This window comes from Rhinoderma darwinii, unplaced genomic scaffold (genome assembly GCF_050947455.1).
Source record: "Rhinoderma darwinii isolate aRhiDar2 unplaced genomic scaffold, aRhiDar2.hap1 Scaffold_649, whole genome shotgun sequence".
In the NCBI taxonomy this organism is placed as follows: Eukaryota; Metazoa; Chordata; class Amphibia; order Anura; family Rhinodermatidae; genus Rhinoderma; species Rhinoderma darwinii.
In genome coordinates, this window is record NW_027464205.1 from 164,147 (window position 1) to 186,455 (window position 22,309).

Below are 22,309 nucleotides of genomic sequence, written 5' to 3' on the forward strand. Positions count from 1 at the left end.
CACTGTGGATTTGTCCTGGGTAAGGCCAAACTAACCCCAAAACCTGCACACTCTGTGCCAAGACTTGAGCTTTGTGCAGCTGTGCTAGCAGTAGAGATTGCTGAAGTTATTAAAAACGAAATGGACATTGCAATTGATTCATTTGCTTTCTACACAGATAGTAAAGTTGTGCTTGGTTATATATACAACCAAACAAAACAATTCTATGTATATGTCAGCAACAGAGTAGAACGCATTAGAAGTTTTTCTACTCCTGGGCAGTGGCAGTACATCTCCACTGACCTTAACCCAGCTGATCGTGGAACAAGACCTGAACCGGCAGCAGGCCTATGTGACATGTGGTTGTCACCTCCAAGATTCTTGTATGAGGATCCCTGTTTAATTCCTACCAACACCACCTATGAGATGGTGGATCCCGAGTCTGACAAGGAAATCAGGCCTACAAATACCATGCTCTTCACTTCTGTAATTCCAAAATTGAAGCTGAAGTCACATCGCTTTGAGCGCTTCTCAAATTGGTCATCTATTGTGCGAGCTGTTGCTCACCTAATTCATATCGCTCACTGCTTTGCTAAGGACACATCAGAGTGTCATGGCTGGCATATCTGTAAAGAACACCCTACTGTCGCAGACATCGAACATGCTGAAGAAGTCATTACCCGTTGTGTGCAACAAGAAGTATACAGTCAGGATATTGACAATATTACAAAGGGTATCAATCTTTCCAAGAGCAGTGCACTCTTTGAACTGAATCCAGTGCTTGATCATCACAAATTGCTGAGAGTGGGCGGCCGTATAGTGAGATCTGATCTAAGTAGCAAGGAACAAAATCCTGTCATTTTACCAGGTCGGCATCATATTGCTACACTATTGGTCCGACACCATCATGAAAGAGTGCAGCACCAAGGCAGACAGTTTACGGAAGGTGCCATCAGGTCAGCCGGCTTGTGGATCGTAGGGATGAAGAGATGCATCTCCTCCGTGCTCCATAAATGTGTCAAGTGTCATAAGTTAAGAGGAAGACACCATCAACAACAAATGGCAAATCTCCCAGCAGACCGGCTAAGTACGGAACCGCCCTTTACTCATGTTGGGGTGGATGTCTTTGGCCCATGGTCAGTTGTTACACGAAGGACCCGTGGTGGAGTCGCAAACAGCAAACGGTGGGCTGTGCTGTTTACATGTCTCAGCATCCGAGCAGTACACATTGAAGTGATTGAGTCTATGGATTCTTCTTGCTTCATCAATGCCCTCCGAAGATTCTTCTCTATCCGAGGACCCGTCAAGCAACTGAGGTCTGACTGCGGCACTAACTTCGTGGGAGCCAGCAAAGAACTGCAGTTAGACAATTTCTTGTCTAACAATGGGTGCACATGGGTGTTTAACCCTCCACATTCGTCTCACATGGGAGGATCATGGGAACGCATGATTGGAATTGCACGCAAAATCCTTGACTCCATGTTGCTGGATCACAAGTCTTTGCTTACTCATGAGATCTTGGTCACCTTTCTTGCAGAGGTGTCCGCCATAATCAATGCAAGGCCACTAGTCCCAGTATCCTCGGACCCTGATTCCCCAGTTATTCTTACCCCAGCTACGCTTCTTACCCAGAAGATCGGGACTGCTGCAATCCCTCCGGGAATCTTTGACCACAGCGACATTTACCGACGCCAATGGAAACAGGTACAATACCTGTCCAACGTGTTCTGGCACCGCTGGAAGACAGAGTATTTGCACATACTTCAAAGCCGTCACAAATGGCAGACGTCGAGACCTAACCTCCAGGAAGGTGACCTTGTTCTTCTAAAGGATAAGGAAGCCCATCGCAATGAATGGCCAATGGGTCTTGTTACCAAGGTTATGCCTAGTGATGATGGAAAGACTCGAAAGGTAGAGGTCAAGGTGACCAAAGGAGGCTCAGTGCGAGTTTTCTTCCGCCCAATCACTGAACTAGTGCTTCTTCTTCCAAAGAAAGAAGGCACATAAAGGACACAGCCCCCAGCTGGCTGCTAGCTGTGTTATATTTGGAACACCTTACCATTTGGAATATACAGTGGGTTGGTGGAAGTGTTGGCAAGTTGCGGCTTCCCCAATCCGAAGATGGGTTTCTTACTTGGAACTTGTACAAGCGGATACCTACTGTTGCGGACTATCGGCAACAGACTTGGACTATAACTATTGTCATTGTTTGCATGTTCTTTTTGTCTTTCAGGTTCCAGGATCCACTACTGGACATTATTCAAGGACATTCTTTCAAGTTTGATTTTATTGTGAAATCTAAAGATTTCAGACGGGGAGTGTCATGTCCCTCGACTTAGGTTTCTATTCACTGTCATGTTATGTTATATGCTCCTATTGCAGTTGCTTTGCTTTATTTAGTTTGTCCCTGCTATCTCCCTGTAGCTAGGCTCTGAGGTAATAGCTCCTCCCTTCTTTCTGTGCTTAGTTGTCTTTCCTCATGGTTCCCATACTGTGTAGTCATCTCCTGCTCAACTCTGGCAAAATATCATCTTTTCACCTGCTGGTTTGTGTACATTACAAGTATTTCAGCCTGAAAATAAACTTCTCTGGAAACTTCCCACGTGCCTCTTCAGCTGAGTTGACGCTATCTGACAGTGTCTTGGTGTGAGTACCGGTTCAATACAGACATATACAGTGAGATTGTCTCAAGGGCCCTACAACTTACAGCCTGGTCATGGAGTCAGAATAACTGGACTGGATTAAAGCTGATACAAGGTGTGAAAGGAGAAGGGGTGGCAGTGGGCATGCACTTACTGCTGCTGCTGCTGCTGCTGCTGCTGCTGCCAGTGTTTGCACGGCAGGAGGGCATTTGGGCGTTGCCAGGAAGGCGTTTTTATGTCGATTCCTCCTCTTTCAGCACTGCATTGTGGTGCAAGCAAAAGAAGCAAATCCTGTCTTGCTTCCTCTCCGGCCTTTATTCACCTCCCGCTTAGTAGCTGTGAGTGTGTGTGAGCCTGCAGGGCCCCATGGAATTGCCTAGGAGTAGGCTGAATCGCTGCAAGGGGTGAACAGCAGTATTGGGCAGGCTCGGTCAACGCGCGGCCCGTTCGGGTTATCGCTTCTCGGCCTTTTGGCTAAGATCAAGTGTAGTATCTGTTCTTATCAGTTTAATATCTGATACGTCCCCTATCTGGGGACCATATATTAAATGGATTTTTAGAACAGGGAGATGGAAATAGAGCTTGCTCTGTCCACTCCACGCATTGACCTGGTATTGCAGTATTTCCAGGACCGGTGCACCCTTTCCTTATGTGTTTACTAAAATCAGATTCCAAAAGTGCTTTTTGTGTTTGCCATTGTTTTTGTCTTTCGGATGGGATCTCCCCTTTTAATCCCATTATTTCAACACCTGTTGGACAATGCATTTGTACAGTCATGTGTGATAATGAGCTAATTTATTAAATGCAATTAATTAATACATTGCCACCTCTTGTTTTGTGTCGTCTGTGTTTCTGTGTTTCCGGCATTTCACATTGGAACAGCTCATTCACCTTCCTTGTCTTCTCTCCGCCCTCCCTCCTAGGTAGGTTAAAGAGCTGCACCTGAGCCAGCCACTGATTGATGCAGCACCATAGTCAAATAGTGGAGTGGAGTAGGGGAACAGCAAACAGCCATTAAAGCAGCCAGCCCGCCCGCCCGCCCGTCACAATGGACCTACCTGTGTACACTAGATGGATGTGATGGAATGTACTGTGGTCCCTACATTTCAAGAAGAAGTAAGAATTGCAGTTGCAACAAACCCTTGCTTGCCTACAAAGAGAGCAGCAATTTGGATTTGTTACTATGTTACCTGGAAGAATAACAAACTGTGCAAGGATGGAGGTTGTAGGAGCAAGGAGAACAAGTTGTCTGTAAAGTTGGTGGATGCCTATTTTCCATTTTGCAGTCCCTTGTCTCCCTCTTGTGGCCTCCTGGAGGTAACTAGCTGTGCAAAAAAAAGACAGCCTGGGGGCCGGCTGTTGCAGTGTTGCCCTCTCAGGCAACACTGAGTGACTGACTGAGCCGCACCGTCTTATATAAAGTTCAGACGGAACTTTGCACGTGTCATAGTGGAGACCTCAGGAGCCAGAGCCAGCTTTCTGACATCATAATGGGGCCTCAGAGATAAAAGCCTGGGCCCAGGCAGTGTTGGTCAGTGCTGCTCAGCAGGCAGCACTGGACTGGATTAAAGCTGATACAAGGTGTGAAAGGAGAAGGGGTGGCAGTGGGCATGCACTTACTGCTGCTGCTGCTGCTGCTGCTGCTGCTGCTGCTGCCAGTGTTTGCACGGCAGGAGGGCATTTGGGCGTTGCCAGGAAGGCGTTTTTATGTCGATTCCTCCTCTTTCAGCACTGCATTGTGGTGCAAGCAAAAGAAGCAAATCCTGTCTTGCTTCCTCTCCGGCCTTTATTCACCTCCCGCTTAGTAGCTGTGAGTGTGTGTGAGCCTGCAGGGCCCCATGGAATTGCCTAGGAGTAGGCTGAATCGCTGCAAGGGGTGAACAGCAGTATTGGGCAGGCTCGGTCAACGCGCGGCCCGTTCGGGTTATCGCTTCTCGGCCTTTTGGCTAAGATCAAGTGTAGTATCTGTTCTTATCAGTTTAATATCTGATACGTCCCCTATCTGGGGACCATATATTAAATGGATTTTTAGAACAGGGAGATGGAAATAGAGCTTGCTCTGTCCACTCCACGCATTGACCTGGTATTGCAGTATTTCCAGGACCGGTGCACCCTTTCCTTATGTGTTTACTAAAATCAGATTCCAAAAGTGCTTTTTGTGTTTGCCATTGTTTTTGTCTTTCGGATGGGATCTCCCCTTTTAATCCCATTATTTCAACACCTGTTGGACAATGCATTTGTACAGTCATGTGTGATAATGAGCTAATTTATTAAATGCAATTAATTAATACATTGCCACCTCTTGTTTTGTGTCGTCTGTGTTTCTGTGTTTCCGGCATTTCACATTGGAACAGCTCATTCACCTTCCTTGTCTTCTCTCCGCCCTCCCTCCTAGGTAGGTTAAAGAGCTGCACCTGAGCCAGCCACTGATTGATGCAGCACCATAGTCAAATAGTGGAGTGGAGTAGGGGAACAGCAAACAGCCATTAAAGCAGCCAGCCCGCCCGCCCGCCCGTCACAATGGACCTACCTGTGTACACTAGATGGATGTGATGGAATGTACTGTGGTCCCTACATTTCAAGAAGAAGTAAGAATTGCAGTTGCAACAAACCCTTGCTTGCCTACAAAGAGAGCAGCAATTTGGATTTGTTACTATGTTACCTGGAAGAATAACAAACTGTGCAAGGATGGAGGTTGTAGGAGCAAGGAGAACAAGTTGTCTGTAAAGTTGGTGGATGCCTATTTTCCATTTTGCAGTCCCTTGTCTCCCTCTTGTGGCCTCCTGGAGGCAACTAGCTGTGCAAAAAAAAGACAGCCTGGGGGCCGGCTGTTGCAGTGTTGCCCTCTCAGGCAACACTGAGTGACTGACTGAGCCGCACCGTCTTATATAAAGTTCAGACGGAATTTTGCACGTGTCATAGTGGAGACCTCAGGAGCCAGAGCCAGCTTTCTGACATCATAATGGGGCCTCAGAGATAAAAGCCTGGGCCCAGGCAGTGTTGGTCAGTGCTGCTCAGCAGGCAGCACTGGACTGGATTAAAGCTGATACAAGGTGTGAAAGGAGAAGGGGTGGCAGTGGGCATGCACTTACTGCTGCTGCTGCTGCTGCTGCTGCCAGTGTTTGCACGGCAGGAGGGCATTTGGGCGTTGCCAGGAAGGCGTTTTTATGTCGATTCCTCCTCTTTCAGCACTGCATTGTGGTGCAAGCAAAAGAAGCAAATCCTGTCTTGCTTCCTCTCCGGCCTTTATTCACCTCCCGCTTAGTAGCTGTGAGTGTGTGTGAGTAGGCTGAATCGCTGCAAGGGGTGAACAGCAGTATTGGGCAGGCTCGGTCAACGCGCGGCCCGTTCGGGTTATCGCTTCTCGGTCTTTTGGCTAAGATCAAGTGTAGTATCTGTTCTTATCAGTTTAATATCTGATACGTCCCCTATCTGGGGACCATATATTAAATGGATTTTTAGAACAGGGAGATGGAAATAGAGCTTGCTCTGTCCACTCCACGCATTGACCTGGTATTGCAGTATTTCCAGGACCGGTGCACCCTTTCCTTATGTGTTTACTAAAATCAGATTCCAAAAGTGCTTTTTGTGTTTGCCATTGTTTTTGTCTTTCGGATGGGATCTCCCCTTTTAATCCCATTATTTCAACACCTGTTGGACAATGCATTTGTACAGTCATGTGTGATAATGAGCTAATTTATTAAATGCAATTAATTAATACATTGCCACCTCTTGTTTTGTGTCGTCTGTGTTTCTGTGTTTCCGGCATTTCACATTGGAACAGCTCATTCACCTTCCTTGTCTTCTCTCCGCCCTCCCTCCTAGGTAGGTTAAAGAGCTGCACCTGAGCCAGCCACTGATTGATGCAGCACCATAGTCAAATAGTGGAGTGGAGTAGGGGAACAGCAAACAGCCATTAAAGCAGCCAGCCCACCCGCCCGCCCGTCACAATGGACCTACCTGTGTACACTAGATGGATGTGATGGAATGTACTGTGGTCCCTACATTTCAAGAAGAAGTAAGAATTGCAGTTGCAACAAACCCTTGCTTGCCTACAAAGAGAGCAGCAATTTGGATTTGTTACTATGTTACCTGGAAGAATAACAAACTGTGCAAGGATGGAGGTTGTAGGAGCAAGGAGAACAAGTTGTCTGTAAAGTTGGTGGATGCCTATTTTCCATTTTGCAGTCCCTTGTCTCCCTCTTGTGGCCTCCTGGAGGCAACTAGCTGTGCAAAAAAAAGACAGCCTGGGGGCCGACTGTTGCAGTGTTGCCCTCTCAGGCAACACTGAGTGACTGACTGAACCGCACCGTCTTATATAAAGTTCAGACGGAACTTTGCACGTGTCATAGTGGAGACCTCAGGAGCCAGAGCCAGCTTTCTGACATCATAATGGGGCCTCAGAGATAAAAGCCTGGGCCCAGGCAGTGTTGGTCAGTGCTGCTCAGCAGGCAGCACTGGACTGGATTAAAGCTGATACAAGGTGTGAAAGGAGAAGGGGTGGCAGTGGGCATGCACTTACTGCTGCTGCTGCTGCTGCCAGTGTTTGCACGGCAGGAGGGCATTTGGGCGTTGCCAGGAAGGCGTTTTTATGTCGATTCCTCCTCTTTCAGCACTGCATTGTGGCGCAAGCAAAAGAAGCAAATCCTGTCTTGCTTCCTCTCCGGCCTTTATTCACCTCCCGCTTAGTAGCTGTGAGTGTGTGTGAGCCTGCAGGGCCCCATGGAATTGCCTAGGAGTAGGCTGAATCGCTGCAAGGGGTGAACAGCAGTATTGGGCAGGCTCGGTCAACGTGCGGCCCGTTCGGGTTATCGCTTCTCGGCCTTTTGGCTAAGATCAAGTGTAGTATCTGTTCTTATCAGTTTAATATCTGATACGTCCCCTATCTGGGGACCATATATTAAATGGATTTTTAGAACAGGGAGATGGAAATAGAGCTTGCTCTGTCCACTCCACGCATTAACCTGGTATTGCAGTATTTCCAGGACCGGTGCACCCTTTCCTTATGTGTTTACTAAAATCAGATTCCAAAAGTGCTTTTTGTGTTTGCCATTGTTTTTGTCTTTCGGATGGGATCTCCCCTTTTAATCCCATTATTTCAACACCTGTTGGACAATGCATTTGTATAGTCATGTGTGATAATGAGCTAATTTATTAAATGCAATTAATTAATACATTGCCACCTCTTGTTTTGTGTCGTCTGTGTTTCTGTGTTTCCGGCATTTCACATTGGAACAGCTCATTCACCTTCCTTGTCTTCTCTCCGCCCTCCCTCCTAGGTAGGTTAAAGAGCTGCACCTGAGCCAGCCACTGATTGATGCAGCACCATAGTCAAATAGTGGAGTGGAGTAGGGGAACAGCAAACAGCCATTAAAGCAGCCAGCCCGCCCGCCCGTCCGTCACAATGGACCTACCTGTGTACACTAGATGGATGTGATGGAATGTACTGTGGCCCCTACATTTCAAGAAGAAGTAAGAATTGCAGTTGCAACAAACCCTTGCTTGCCTACAAAGAGAGCAGCAATTTGGATTTGTTACTATGTTACCTGGAAGAATAACAAACTGTGCAAGGATGGAGGTTGTAGGAGCAAGGAGAACAAGTTGTCTGTAAAGTTGGTGGATGCCTATTTTCCATTTTGCAGTCCCTTGTCTCCCTCTTGTGGCCTCCTGGAGGCAACTAGCTGTGCAAAAAAAAGACAGCCTGGGGGCCGGCTGTTGCAGTGTTGCCCTCTCAGGCAACACTGAGTGACTGACTGAGCCGCATCGTCTTATATAAAGTTCAGACGGAACTTTGCACGTGTCATAGTGGAGACCTCAGGAGCCAGAGCCAGCTTTCTGACATCATAATGGGGCCTCAGAGATAAAAGCCTGGGCCCAGGCAGTGTTGGTCAGTGCTGCTCAGCAGGCAGCACTGGACTGGATTAAAGCTGATACAAGGTGTGAAAGGAGAAGGGGTGGCAGTGGGCATGCACTTACTGCTGCTGCTGCTGCTGCTGCTGCCAGTGTTTGCACGGCAGGAGGGCATTTGGGCGTTGCCAGGAAGGCGTTTTTATGTCGATTCCTCCTCTTTCAGCACTGCATTGTGGTGCAAGCAAAAGAAGCAAATCCTGTCTTGCTTCCTCTCCGGCCTTTATTCACCTCCCGCTTAGTAGCTGTGAGTGTGTGTGAGCCTGCAGGGCCCCATGGAATTGCCTAGGAGTAGGCTGAATCGCTGCAAGGGGTGAACAGCAGTATTGGGCAGGCTCGGTCAACGCGCGGCCCGTTCGGGTTATCGCTTCTCGGCCTTTTGGCTAAGATCAAGTGTAGTATCTGTTCTTATCAGTTTAATATCTGATACGTCCCCTATCTGGGGACCATATATTAAATGGATTTTTAGAACAGGGAGATGGAAATAGAGCTTGCTCTGTCCACTCCACGCATTGACCTGGTATTGCAGTATTTCCAGGACCGGTGCACCCTTTCCTTATGTGTTTACTAAAATCAGATTCCAAAAGTGCTTTTTGTGTTTGCCATTGTTTTTGTCTTTCGGATGGAATCTCCCCTTTTAATCCCATTATTTCAACACCTGTTGGACAATGCATTTGTACAGTCATGTGTGATAATGAGCTAATTTATTAAATGCAATTAATTAATACATTGCCACCTCTTGTTTTGTGTCGTCTGTGTTTCTGTGTTTCCGGCATTTCACATTGGAACAGCTCATTCACCTTCCTTGTCTTCTCTCCGCCCTCCCTCCTAGGTAGGTTAAAGAGCTGCACCTGAGCCAGCCACTGATTGATGCAGCACCATAGTCAAATAGTGGAGTGGAGTAGGGGAACAGCAAACAGCCATTAAAGCAGCCAGCCCGCCCGCCCGCCCGTCACAATGGACCTACCTGTGTACACTAGATGGATGTGATGGAATGTACTGTGGTCCCTACATTTCAAGAAGAAGTAAGAATTGCAGTTGCAACAAACCCTTGCTTGCCTACAAAGAGAGCAGCAATTTGGATTTGTTACTATGTTACCTGGAAGAATAACAAACTGTGCAAGGATGGAGGTTGTAGGAGCAAGGAGAACAAGTTGTCTGTAAAGTTGGTGGATGCCTATTTTCCATTTTGCAGTCCCTTGTCTCCCTCTTGTGGCCTCCTGGAGGCAACTAGCTGTGCAAAAAAAAGACAGCCTGGGGGCCGGCTGTTGCAGTGTTGCCCTCTCAGGCAACACTGAGTGACTGACTGAGCCGCACCGTCTTATATAAAGTTCAGACGGAACTTTGCACGTGTCATAGTGGAGACCTCAGGAGCCAGAGCCAGCTTTCTGACATCATAATGGGGCCTCAGAGATAAAAGCCTGGGCCCAGGCAGTGTTGGTCAGTGCTGCTCAGCAGGCAGCACTGGACTGGATTAAAGCTGATACAAGGTGTGAAAGGAGAAGGGGTGGCAGTGGGCATGCACTTACTGCTGCTGCTGCTGCTGCCAGTGTTTGCACGGCAGGAGGGCATTTGGGCGTTGCCAGGAAGGCGTTTTTATGTCGATTCCTCCTCTTTCAGCACTGCATTGTGGTGCAAGCAAAAGAAGCAAATCCTGTCTTGCTTCCTCTCCGGCCTTTATTCACCTCCCGCTTAGTAGCTGTGAGTGTGTGTGAGCCTGCAGGGCCCCATGGAATTGCCTAGGAGTAGGCTGAATCGCTGCAAGGGGTGAACAGCAGTATTGGGCAGGCTCGGTCAACGCGCGGCCCGTTCGGGTTATCGCTTCTCGGCCTTTTGGCTAAGATCAAGTGTAGTATCTGTTCTTATCAGTTTAATATCTGATACGTCCCCTATCTGGGGACCATATATTAAATGGATTTTTAGAACAGGGAGATGGAAATAGAGCTTGCTCTGTCCACTCCACGCATTGACCTGGTATTGCAGTATTTCCAGGACCGGTGCACCCTTTCCTTATGTGTTTACTAAAATCAGATTCCAAAAGTGCTTTTTGTGTTTGCCATTGTTTTTGTCTTTCGGATGGGATCTCCCCTTTTAATCCCATTATTTCAACACCTGTTGGACAATGCATTTGTATAGTCATGTGTGATAATGAGCTAATTTATTAAATGCAATTAATTAATACATTGCCACCTCTTGTTTTGTGTCGTCTGTGTTTCTGTGTTTCCGGCATTTCACATTGGAACAGCTCATTCACCTTCCTTGTCTTCTCTCCGCCCTCCCTCCTAGGTAGGTTAAAGAGCTGCACCTGAGCCAGCCACTGATTGATGCAGCACCATAGTCAAATAGTGGAGTGGAGTAGGGGAACAGCAAACAGCCATTAAAGCAGCCAGCCCGCCCGCCCGCCCGTCACAATGGACCTACCTGTGTACACTAGATGGATGTGATGGAATGTACTGTGGTCCCTACATTTCAAGAAGAAGTAAGAATTGCAGTTGCAACAAACCCTTGCTTGCCTACAAAGAGAGCAGCAATTTGGATTTGTTACTATGTTACCTGGAAGAATAACAAACTGTGCAAGGATGGAGGTTGTAGGAGCAAGGAGAACAAGTTGTCTGTAAAGTTGGTGGATGCCTATTTTCCATTTTGCAGTCCCTTGTCTCCCTCTTGTGGCCTCCTGGAGGCAACTAGCTGTGCAAAAAAAAGACAGCCTGGGGGCCGGCTGTTGCAGTGTTGCCCTCTCAGGCAACACTGAGTGACTGACTGAGCCGCATCGTCTTATATAAAGTTCAGACGGAACTTTGCACGTGTCATAGTGGAGACCTCAGGAGCCAGAGCCAGCTTTCTGACATCATAATGGGGCCTCAGAGATAAAAGCCTGGGCCCAGGCAGTGTTGGTCAGTGCTGCTCAGCAGGCAGCACTGGACTGGATTAAAGCTGATACAAGGTGTGAAAGGAGAAGGGGTGGCAGTGGGCATGCACTTACTGCTGCTGCTGCTGCTGCTGCTGCCAGTGTTTGCACGGCAGGAGGGCATTTGGGCGTTGCCAGGAAGGCGTTTTTATGTCGATTCCTCCTCTTTCAGCACTGCATTGTGGTGCAAGCAAAAGAAGCAAATCCTGTCTTGCTTCCTCTCCGGCCTTTATTCACCTCCCGCTTAGTAGCTGTGAGTGTGTGTGAGCCTGCAGGGCCCCATGGAATTGCCTAGGAGTAGGCTGAATCGCTGCAAGGGGTGAACAGCAGTATTGGGCAGGCTCGGTCAACGCGCGGCCCGTTCGGGTTATCGCTTCTCGGCCTTTTGGCTAAGATCAAGTGTAGTATCTGTTCTTATCAGTTTAATATCTGATACGTCCCCTATCTGGGGACCATATATTAAATGGATTTTTAGAACAGGGAGATGGAAATAGAGCTTGCTCTGTCCACTCCACGCATTGACCTGGTATTGCAGTATTTCCAGGACCGGTGCACCCTTTCCTTATGTGTTTACTAAAATCAGATTCCAAAAGTGCTTTTTGTGTTTGCCATTGTTTTTGTCTTTCGGATGGGATCTCCCCTTTTAATCCCATTATTTCAACACCTGTTGGACAATGCATTTGTATAGTCATGTGTGATAATGAGCTAATTTATTAAATGCAATTAATTAATACATTGCCACCTCTTGTTTTGTGTCGTCTGTGTTTCTGTGTTTCCGGCATTTCACATTGGAACAGCTCATTCACCTTCCTTGTCTTCTCTCCGCCCTCCCTCCTAGGTAGGTTAAAGAGCTGCACCTGAGCCAGCCACTGATTGATGCAGCACCATAGTCAAATAGTGGAGTGGAGTAGGGGAACAGCAAACAGCCATTAAAGCAGCCAGCCCGCCCGCCCGCCCGTCACAATGGACCTACCTGTGTACACTAGATGGATGTGATGGAATGTACTGTGGTCTCTACATTTCAAGAACAAGTAAGAATTGCAGTTGCAACAAACCCTTGCTTGCCTACAAAGAGAGCAGCAATTTGGATTTGTTACTATGTTACCTGGAAGAATAACAAACTGTCCAAGGATGGAGGTTGTTGGAGCAAGGAGAACAAGTTGTCTGTAAAGTTGGTGGATGCCTATTTTCCATTTTGCAGTCCCTTGTCTCCCTCTTGTGGCCTCCTGGAGGCAACTAGCTGTGCAAAAAAAAGACAGCCTGGGGGCCGGCTGTTGCAGTGTTGCCCTCTCAGGCAACACTGAGTGACTGACTGAGCCGCATCGTCTTATATAAAGTTCAGACGGAACTTTGCACGTGTCATAGTGGAGACCTCAGGAGCCAGAGCCAGCTTTCTGACATCATAATGGGGCCTCAGAGATAAAAGCCTGGGCCCAGGCAGTGTTGGTCAGTGCTGCTCAGCAGGCAGCACTGGACTGGATTAAAGCTGATACAAGGTGTGAAAGGAGAAGGGGTGGCAGTGGGCATGCACTTACTGCTGCTGCTGCTGCCAGTGTTTGCACGGCAGGAGGGCATTTGGGCGTTGCCAGGAAGGCGTTTTTATGTCGATTCCTCCTCTTTCAGCACTGCATTGTGGTGCAAGCAAAAGAAGCAAATCCTGTCTTGCTTCCTCTCCGGCCTTTATTCACCTCCCGCTTAGTAGCTGTGAGTGTGTGTGAGCCTGCAGGGCCCCATGGAATTGCCTAGGAGTAGGCTGAATCGCTGCAAGGGGTGAACAGCAGTATTGGGCAGGCTCGGTCAACGCGCGGCCCGTTCGGGTTATCGCTTCTCGGCCTTTTGGCTAAGATCAAGTGTAGTATCTGTTCTTATCAGTTTAATATCTGATACGTCCCCTATCTGGGGACCATATATTAAATGGATTTTTAGAACAGGGAGATGGAAATAGAGCTTGCTCTGTCCACTCCACGCATTGACCTGGTATTGCAGTATTTCCAGGACCGGTGCACCCTTTCCTTATGTGTTTACTAAAATCAGATTCCAAAAGTGCTTTTTGTGTTTGCCATTGTTTTTGTCTTTCGGATGGGATCTCCCCTTTTAATCCCATTATTTCAACACCTGTTGGACAATGCATTTGTACAGTCATGTGTGATAATGAGCTAATTTATTAAATGCAATTAATTAATACATTGCCACCTCTTGTTTTGTGTCGTCTGTGTTTCTGTGTTTCCGGCATTTCACATTGGAACAGCTCATTCACCTTCCTTGTCTTCTCTCCGCCCTCCCTCCTAGGTAGGTTAAAGAGCTGCACCTGAGCCAGCCACTGATTGATGCAGCACCATAGTCAAATAGTGGAGTGGAGTAGGGGAACAGCAAACAGCCATTAAAGCAGCCAGCCCGCCCGCCCGCCCGCCCGTCACAATGGACCTACCTGTGTACACTAGATGGATGTGATGGAATGTACTGTGGTCCCTACATTTCAAGAAGAAGTAAGAATTGCAGTTGCAACAAACCCTTGCTTGCCTACAAAGAGAGCAGCAATTTGGATTTGTTACTATGTTACCTGGAAGAATAACAAACTGTGCAAGGATGGAGGTTGTAGGAGCAAGGAGAACAAGTTGTCTGTAAAGTTGGTGGATGCCTATTTTCCATTTTGCAGTCCCTTGTCTCCCTCTTGTGGCCTCCTGGAGGCAACTAGCTGTGCAAAAAAAAGACAGCCTGGGGGCCGGCTGTTGCAGTGTTGCCCTCTCAGGCAACACTGAGAGACTGACTGAGCCGCACCGTCTTATATAAAGTTCAGACGGAACTTTGCACGTGTCATAGTGGAGACCTCAGGAGCCAGAGCCAGCTTTCTGACATCATAATGGGGCCTCAGAGATAAAAGCCTGGGCCCAGGCAGTGTTGGTCAGTGCTGCTCAGCAGGCAGCACTGGACTGGATTAAAGCTGATACAAGGTGTGAAAGGAGAAGGGGTGGCAGTGGGCATGCACTTACTGCTGCTGCTGCTGCTGCCAGTGTTTGCACGGCAGGAGGGCATTTGGGCGTTGCCAGGAAGGCGTTTTTATGTCGATTCCTCCTCTTTCAGCACTGCATTGTGGTGCAAGCAAAAGAAGCAAATCCTGTCTTGCTTCCTCTCCGGCCTTTATTCACCTCCCGCTTAGTAGCTGTGAGTGTGTGTGAGCCTGCAGGGCCCCATGGAATTGCCTAGGAGTAGGCTGAATCGCTGCAAGGGGTGAACAGCAGTATTGGGCAGGCTCGGTCAACGCGCGGCCCGTTCGGGTTATCGCTTCTCGGCCTTTTGGCTAAGATCAAGTGTAGTATCTGTTCTTATCAGTTTAATATCTGATACGTCCCCTATCTGGGGACCATATATTAAATGGATTTTTAGAACAGGGAGATGGAAATAGAGCTTGCTCTGTCCACTCCACGCATTGACCTGGTATTGCAGTATTTCCAGGACCGGTGCACCCATTCCTTATGTGTTTACTAAAATCAGATTCCAAAAGTGCTTTTTGTGTTTGCCATTGTTTTTGTCTTTCGGATGGGATCTCCCCTTTTAATCCCATTATTTCAACACCTGTTGGACAATGCATTTGTACAGTCATGTGTGATAATGAGCTAATTTATTAAATGCAATTAATTAATACATTGCCACCTCTTGTTTTGTGTCGTCTGTGTTTCTGTGTTTCCGGCATTTCACATTGGAACAGCTCATTCACCTTCCTTGTCTTCTCTCCGCCCTCCCTCCTAGGTAGGTTAAAGAGCTGCACCTGAGCCAGCCACTGATTGATGCAGCACCATAGTCAAATAGTGGAGTGGAGTAGGGGAACAGCAAACAGCCATTAAAGCAGCCAGCCCGCCCGCCCGCCCGTCACAATGGACCTACCTGTGTACACTAGATGGATGTGATGGAATGTACTGTGGTCCCTACATTTCAAGAAGAAGTAAGAATTGCAGTTGCAACAAACCCTTGCTTGCCTACAAAGAGAGCAGCAATTTGGATTTGTTACTATGTTACCTGGAAGAATAACAAACTGTGCAAGGATGGAGGTTGTAGGAGCAAGGAGAACAAGTTGTCTGTAAAGTTGGTGGATGCCTATTTTCCATTTTGCAGTCCCATGTCTCCCTCTTGTGGCCTCCTGGAGGCAACTAGCTGTGCAAAAAAAAGACAGCCTGGGGGCCGGCTGTTGCAGTGTTGCCCTCTCAGGCAACACTGAGTGACTGACTGAGCCGCACCGTCTTATATAAAGTTCAGACGGAACTTTGCACGTGTCATAGTGGAGACCTCAGGAGCCAGAGCCAGCTTTCTGACATCATAATGGGGCCTCAGAGATAAAAGCCTGGGCCCAGGCAGTGTTGGTCAGTGCTGCTCAGCAGGCAGCACTGGACTGGATTAAAGCTGATACAAGGTGTGAAAGGAGAAGGGGTGGCAGTGGGCATGCACTTACTGCTGCTGCTGCTGCTGCCAGTGTTTGCACGGCAGGAGGGCATTTGGGCGTTGCCAGGAAGGCGTTTTTATGTCGATTCCTCCTCTTTCAGCACTGCATTGTGGTGCAAGCAAAAGAAGCAAATCCTGTCTTGCTTCCTCTCCGGCCTTTATTCACCTCCCGCTTAGTAGCTGTGAGTGTGTGTGAGCCTGCAGGGCCCCATGGAATTGCCTAGGAGTAGGCTGAATCGCTGCAAGGGGTGAACAGCAGTATTGGGCAGGCTCGGTCAACGCGCGGCCCGTTCGGGTTATCGCTTCTCGGCCTTTTGGCTAAGATCAAGTGTAGTATCTGTTCTTATCAGTTTAATATCTGATACGTCCCCTATCTGGGGACCATATATTAAATGGATTTTTAGAACAGGGAGATGGAAATAGAGCTTGCTCTGTCCACTCCACGCATTGACCTGGTATTGCAGTATTTCCAGGACCGGTGCACCCTTTCCTTATGTGTTTACTAAAATCAGATTCCAAAAGTGCTTTTTGTGTTTGCTATTGTTTTTGTCTTTCGGATGGGATCTCCCCTTTTAATCCCATTATTTCAACACCTGTTGGACAATGCATTTGTACAGTCATGTGTGATAATGAGCTAATTTATTAAATGCAATTAATTAATACATTGCCACCTCTTGTTTTGTGTCGTCTGTGTTTCTGTGTTTCCGGCATTTCACATTGGAACAGCTCATTCACCTTCCTTGTCTTCTCTCCGCCCTCCCTCCTAGGTAGGTTAAAGAGCTGCACCTGAGCCAGCCACTGATTGATGCAGCACCATAGTCAAATAGTGGAGTGGAGTAGGGGAACAGCAAACAGCCATTAAAGCAGCCAGCCCGCCCGCCCGCCCGTCACAATGGACCTACCTGTGTACACTAGATGGATGTGATGGAATGTACTGTGGTCCCTACATTTCAAGAAGAAGTAAGAATTGCAGTTGCAACAAACCCTTGCTTGCCTACAAAGAGAGCAGCAATTTGGATTTGTTACTATGTTACCTGGAAGAATAACAAACTGTGCAAGGATGGAAGTTGTAGGAACAAGGAGAACAAGTTGTCTGTAAAGTTGGTGGATGCCTATTTTCCATTTTGCAGTCCCTTGTCTCCCTCTTGTGGCCTCCTGGAGGCAACTAGCTGTGCAAAAAAAAGACAGCCTGGGGGCCGGCTGTTGCAGTGTTGCCCTCTCAGGCAACACTGAGTGACTGACTGAGCCGCACCGTCTTATATAAAGTTCAGACGGAACTTTGCACGTGTCATAGTGGAGACCTCAGGAGCCAGAGCCAGCTTTCTGACATCATAATGGGGCCTCAGAGATAAAAGCCTGGGCCCAGGCAGTGTTGGTCAGTGCTGCTCAGCAGGCAGCACTGGACTGGATTAAAGCTGATACAAGGTGTGAAAGGAGAAGGGGTGGCAGTGGGCATGCACTTACTGCTGCTGCTGCTGCTGCTGCTGCTGCCAGTGTTTGCACGGCAGGAGGGCATTTGGGCGTTGCCAGGAAGGCGTTTTTATGTCGATTCCTCCTCTTTCAGCACTGCATTGTGGTGCAAGCAAAAGAAGCAAATCCTGTCTTGCTTCCTCTCCGGCCTTTATTCACCTCCCGCTTAGTAGCTGTGAGTGTGTGTGAGCCTGCAGGGCCCCATGGAATTGCCTAGGAGTAGGCTGAATCGCTGCAAGGGGTGAACAGCAGTATTGGGCAGGCTCGGTCAACGCGCGGCCCGTTCGGGTTATCGCTTCTCGGCCTTTTGGCTAAGATCAAGTGCAGTATCTGTTCTTATCAGTTTAATATCTGATACGTCCCCTATCTGGGGACCATATATTAAATGGATTTTTAGAACAGGGAGATGGAAATAGAGCTTGCTCTGTCCACTCCACGCATTGACCTGGTATTGCAGTATTTCCAGGACCGGTGCACCCTTTCCTTATGTGTTTACTAAAATCAGATTCCAAAAGTGCTTTTTGTGTTTGCCATTGTTTTTGTCTTTCGGATGGGATCTCCCCTTTTAATCCCATTATTTCAACACCTGTTGGACAATGCATTTGTACAGTCATGTGTGATAATGAGCTAATTTATTAAATGCAATTAATTAATACATTGCCACCTCTTGTTTTGTGTCGTCTGTGTTTCTGTGTTTCCGGCATTTCACATTGGAACAGCTCATTCACCTTCCTTGTCTTCTCTCCGCCCTCCCTCCTAGGTAGGTTAAAGAGCTGCACCTGAGCCAGCCACTGATTGATGCAGCACCATAGTCAAATAGTGGAGTGGAGTAGGGGAACAGCAAACAGCCATTAAAGCAGCCAGCCCGCCCGCCCGCCCGTCACAATGGACCTACCTGTGTACACTAGATGGATGTGATGGAATGTACTGTGGTCCCTACATTTCAAGAAGAAGTAAGAATTGCAGTTGCAACAAACCCTTGCTTGCCTACAAAGAGAGCAGCAATTTGGATTTGTTACTATGTTACCTGGAAGAATAACAAACTGTGCAAGGATGGAGGTTGTAGGAGCAAGGAGAACAAGTTGTCTGTAAAGTTGGTGGATGCCTATTTTCCATTTTGCAGTCCCATGTCTCCCTCTTGTGGCCTCCTGGAGGCAACTAGCTGTGAAAAAAAAAGACAGCCTGGGGGCCGGCTGTTGCAGTGTTGCCCTCTCAGGCAACACTGAGTGACTGACTGAGCCGCACCGTCTTATATAAAGTTCAGACGGAACTTTGCACGTGTCATAGTGGAGACCTCAGGAGCCAGAGCCAGCTTTCTGACATCATAATGGGGCCTCAGAGATAAAAGCCTGGGCCCAGGCAGTGTTGGTCAGTGCTGCTCAGCAGGCAGCACTGGACTGGATTAAAGCTGATACAAGGTGTGAAAGGAGAAGGGGTGGCAGTGGGCATGCACTTACTGCTGCTGCTGCTGCTGCTGCTGCTGCTGCTGCTGCCAGTGTTTGCACGGCAGGAGGGCATTTGGGCGTTGCCAGGAAGGCGTTTTTATGTCGATTCCTCCTCTTTCAGCACTGCATTGTGGTGCAAGCAAAAGAAGCAAATCCTGTCTTGCTTCCTCTCCGGCCTTTATTCACCTCCCGCTTAGTAGCTGTGAGTGTGTGTGAGCCTGCAGGGCCCCATGGAATTGCCTAGGAGTAGGCTGAATCGCTGCAAGGGGTGAACAGCAGTATTGGGCAGGCTCGGTCAACGCGCGGCCCGTTCGGGTTATCGCTTCTCGGCCTTTTGGCTAAGATCAAGTGTAGTATCTGTTCTTATCAGTTTAATATCTGATACGTCCCCTATCTGGGGACCATATATTAAATGGATTTTTAGAACAGGGAGATGGAAATAGAGCTTGCTCTGTCCACTCCACGCATTGACCTGGTATTGCAGTATTTCCAGGACCGGTGCACCCTTTCCTTATGTGTTTACTAAAATCAGATTCCAAAAGTGCTTTTTGTGTTTGCTATTGTTTTTGTCTTTCGGATGGGATCTCCCCTTTTAATCCCATTATTTCAACACCTGTTGGACAATGCATTTGTACAGTCATGTGTGATAATGAGCTAATTTATTAAATGCAATTAATTAATACATTGCCACCTCTTGTTTTGTGTCGTCTGTGTTTCTGTGTTTCCGGCATTTCACATTGGAACAGCTCATTCACCTTCCTTGTCTTCTCTCCGCCCTCCCTCCTAGGTAGGTTAAAGAGCTGCACCTGAGCCAGCCACTGATTGATGCAGCACCATAGTCAAATAGTGGAGTGGAGTAGGGGAACAGCAAACAGCCATTAAAGCAGCCAGCCCGCCCGCCCGCCCGTCACAATGGACCTACCTGTGTACACTAGATGGATGTGATGGAATGTACTGTGGTCCCTACATTTCAAGAAGAAGTAAGAATTGCAGTTGCAACAAACCCTTGCTTGCCTACAAAGAGAGCAGCAATTTGGATTTGTTACTATGTTACCTGGAAGAATAACAAACTGTGCAAGGATGGAAGTTGTAGGAACAAGGAGAACAAGTTGTCTGTAAAGTTGGTGGATGCCTATTTTCCATTTTGCAGTCCCTTGTCTCCCTCTTGTGGCCTCCTGGAGGCAACTAGCTGTGCAAAAAAAAGACAGCCTGGGGGCCGGCTGTTGCAGTGTTGCCCTCTCAGGCAACACTGAGTGACTGACTGAGCCGCACCGTCTTATATAAAGTTCAGACGGAACTTTGCACGTGTCATAGTGGAGACCTCAGGAGCCAGAGCCAGCTTTCTGACATCATAATGGGGCCTCAGAGATAAAAGCCTGGGCCCAGGCAGTGTTGGTCAGTGCTGCTCAGCAGGCAGCACTGGACTGGATTAAAGCTGATACAAGGTGTGAAAGGAGAAGGGGTGGCAGTGGGCATGCACTTACTGCTGCTGCTGCTGCTGCTGCTGCTGCCAGTGTTTGCACGGCAGGAGGGCATTTGGGCGTTGCCAGGAAGGCGTTTTTATGTCGATTCCTCCTCTTTCAGCACTGCATTGTGGTGCAAGCAAAAGAAGCAAATCCTGTCTTGCTTCCTCTCCGGCCTTTATTCACCTCCCGCTTAGTAGCTGTGAGTGTGTGTGAGCCTGCAGGGCCCCATGGAATTGCCTAGGAGTAGGCTGAATCGCTGCAAGGGGTGAACAGCAGTATTGGGCAGGCTCGGTCAACGCGCGGCCCGTTCGGGTTATCGCTTCTCGGCCTTTTGGCTAAGATCAAGTGCAGTATCCGTTCTTATCAGTTTAATATCTGATACGTCCCCTATCTGGGGACCATATATTAAATGGATTTTTAGAACAGGGAGATGGAAATAGAGCTTGCTCTGTCCACTCCACGCATTGACCTGGTATTGCAGTATTTCCAGGACCGGTGCACCCTTTCCTTATGTGTTTACTAAAATCAGATTCCAAAAGTGCTTTTTGTGTTTGCCATTGTTTTTGTCTTTCGGATGGGATCTCCCCTTTTAATCCCATTATTTCAACACCTGTTGGACAATGCATTTGTACAGTCATGTGTGATAATGAGCTAATTTATTAAATGCAATTAATTAATACATTGCCACCTCTTGTTTTGTGTCGTCTGTGTTTCTGTGTTTCCGGCATTTCACATTGGAACAGCTCATTCACCTTCCTTGTCTTCTCTCCGCCCTCCCTCCTAGGTAGGTTAAAGAGCTGCACCTGAGCCAGCCACTGATTGATGCAGCACCATAGTCAAATAGTGGAGTGGAGTAGGGGAACAGCAAACAGCCATTAAAGCAGCCAGCCCGCCCGCCCGCCCGTCACAATGGACCTACCTGTGTACACTAGATGGATGTGATGGAATGTACTGTGGTCCCTACATTTCAAGAAGAAGTAAGAATTGCAGTTGCAACAAACCCTTGCTTGCCTACAAAGAGAGCAGCAATTTGGATTTGTTACTATGTTACCTGGAAGAATAACAAACTGTGCAAGGATGGAGGTTGTAGGAGCAAGGAGAACAAGTTGTCTGTAAAGTTGGTGGATGCCTATTTTCCATTTTGCAGTCCCTTGTCTCCCTCTTGTGGCCTCCTGGAGGCAACTAGCTGTGCAAAAAAAAGACAGCCTGGGGGCCGGCTGTTGCAGTGTTGCCCTCTCAGGCAACACTGAGTGACTGACTGAGCCGCACCGTCTTATATAAAGTTCAGACGGAACTTTGCACGTGTCATAGTGGAGACCTCAGGAGCCAGAGCCAGCTTTCTGACATCATAATGGGGCCTCAGAGATAAAAGCCTGGGCCCAGGCAGTGTTGGTCAGTGCTGCTCAGCAGGCAGCACTGGACTGGATTAAAGCTGATACAAGGTGTGAAAGGAGAAGGGGTGGCAGTGGGCATGCACTTACTGCTGCTGCTGCTGCTGCTGCTGCCAGTGTTTGCACGGCAGGAGGGCATTTGGGCGTTGCCAGGAAGGCGTTTTTATGTCGATTCCTCCTCTTTCAGCACTGCATTGTGGTGCAAGCAAAAGAAGCAAATCCTGTCTTGCTTCCTCTCCGGCCTTTATTCACCTCCCGCTTAGTAGCTGTGAGTGTGTGTGAGCCTGCAGGGCCCCATGGAATTGCCTAGGAGGTAGGCTGAATCGCTGCAAGGGGTGAACAGCAGTATTGGGCAGGCTCGGTCAACGCGCGGCCCCGTTCGGGTTATCGCTTCTCGGCCTTTTGGCTAAGATCAAGTGTAGTATCTGTTCTTATCAGTTTAATATCTGATACGTCCCCTATCTGGGGACCATATATTAAATGGATTTTTAGAACAGGGAGATGGAAATAGAGCTTGCTCTGTCCACTCCACGCATTGACCTGGTATTGCAGTATTTCCAGGACCGGTGCACCCTTTCCTTATGTGTTTACTAAAATCAGATTCCAAAAGTGCTTTTTGTGTTTGCCATTGTTTTTGTCTTTCGGATGGGATCTCCCCTTTTAATCC

General features: G+C 48.0%; 14 non-coding genes across 14 annotated transcripts; all 14 read left to right on the forward strand.

Annotated features, from left to right (window-relative positions):
* Positions 1-3,075: 3,075 nt before the first annotated feature.
* LOC142727703 (U2 spliceosomal RNA) lies at positions 3,076-3,266 on the forward strand. The gene has a single exon (XR_012877179.1). It is a non-coding gene; the product is annotated as a U2 spliceosomal RNA (small nuclear RNA).
* A 1,281-nt stretch (positions 3,267-4,547) lies between these two features.
* Positions 4,548-4,738, forward strand: LOC142727704 (U2 spliceosomal RNA). The gene has a single exon (XR_012877180.1). It is a non-coding gene; the product is annotated as a U2 spliceosomal RNA (small nuclear RNA).
* A 1,239-nt stretch (positions 4,739-5,977) lies between these two features.
* LOC142727759 (U2 spliceosomal RNA) lies at positions 5,978-6,168 on the forward strand. Its single transcript, XR_012877230.1, has one exon. It is a non-coding gene; the product is annotated as a U2 spliceosomal RNA (small nuclear RNA).
* A 1,263-nt stretch (positions 6,169-7,431) lies between these two features.
* On the forward strand, positions 7,432-7,622 carry LOC142727749 (U2 spliceosomal RNA). The gene has a single exon (XR_012877221.1). It is a non-coding gene; the product is annotated as a U2 spliceosomal RNA (small nuclear RNA).
* A 1,269-nt stretch (positions 7,623-8,891) lies between these two features.
* Positions 8,892-9,082, forward strand: LOC142727705 (U2 spliceosomal RNA). Its single transcript, XR_012877181.1, has one exon. It is a non-coding gene; the product is annotated as a U2 spliceosomal RNA (small nuclear RNA).
* Positions 9,083-10,345: 1,263 nt separating this feature from the next.
* On the forward strand, positions 10,346-10,536 carry LOC142727708 (U2 spliceosomal RNA). The gene has a single exon (XR_012877183.1). It is a non-coding gene; the product is annotated as a U2 spliceosomal RNA (small nuclear RNA).
* Positions 10,537-11,805: 1,269 nt separating this feature from the next.
* Positions 11,806-11,996, forward strand: LOC142727709 (U2 spliceosomal RNA). The gene has a single exon (XR_012877184.1). It is a non-coding gene; the product is annotated as a U2 spliceosomal RNA (small nuclear RNA).
* A 1,260-nt stretch (positions 11,997-13,256) lies between these two features.
* LOC142727710 (U2 spliceosomal RNA) lies at positions 13,257-13,447 on the forward strand. The gene has a single exon (XR_012877185.1). It is a non-coding gene; the product is annotated as a U2 spliceosomal RNA (small nuclear RNA).
* Positions 13,448-14,714: 1,267 nt separating this feature from the next.
* On the forward strand, positions 14,715-14,905 carry LOC142727728 (U2 spliceosomal RNA). Its single transcript, XR_012877202.1, has one exon. It is a non-coding gene; the product is annotated as a U2 spliceosomal RNA (small nuclear RNA).
* A 1,263-nt stretch (positions 14,906-16,168) lies between these two features.
* On the forward strand, positions 16,169-16,359 carry LOC142727711 (U2 spliceosomal RNA). Its single transcript, XR_012877186.1, has one exon. It is a non-coding gene; the product is annotated as a U2 spliceosomal RNA (small nuclear RNA).
* Positions 16,360-17,631: 1,272 nt separating this feature from the next.
* Positions 17,632-17,822, forward strand: LOC142727753 (U2 spliceosomal RNA). The gene has a single exon (XR_012877224.1). It is a non-coding gene; the product is annotated as a U2 spliceosomal RNA (small nuclear RNA).
* A 1,281-nt stretch (positions 17,823-19,103) lies between these two features.
* Positions 19,104-19,294, forward strand: LOC142727712 (U2 spliceosomal RNA). The gene has a single exon (XR_012877187.1). It is a non-coding gene; the product is annotated as a U2 spliceosomal RNA (small nuclear RNA).
* Positions 19,295-20,566: 1,272 nt separating this feature from the next.
* LOC142727771 (U2 spliceosomal RNA) lies at positions 20,567-20,757 on the forward strand. Its single transcript, XR_012877241.1, has one exon. It is a non-coding gene; the product is annotated as a U2 spliceosomal RNA (small nuclear RNA).
* A 1,271-nt stretch (positions 20,758-22,028) lies between these two features.
* Positions 22,029-22,219, forward strand: LOC142727713 (U2 spliceosomal RNA). The gene has a single exon (XR_012877188.1). It is a non-coding gene; the product is annotated as a U2 spliceosomal RNA (small nuclear RNA).
* The last annotated feature ends 90 nt before the right edge of the window (positions 22,220-22,309 follow it).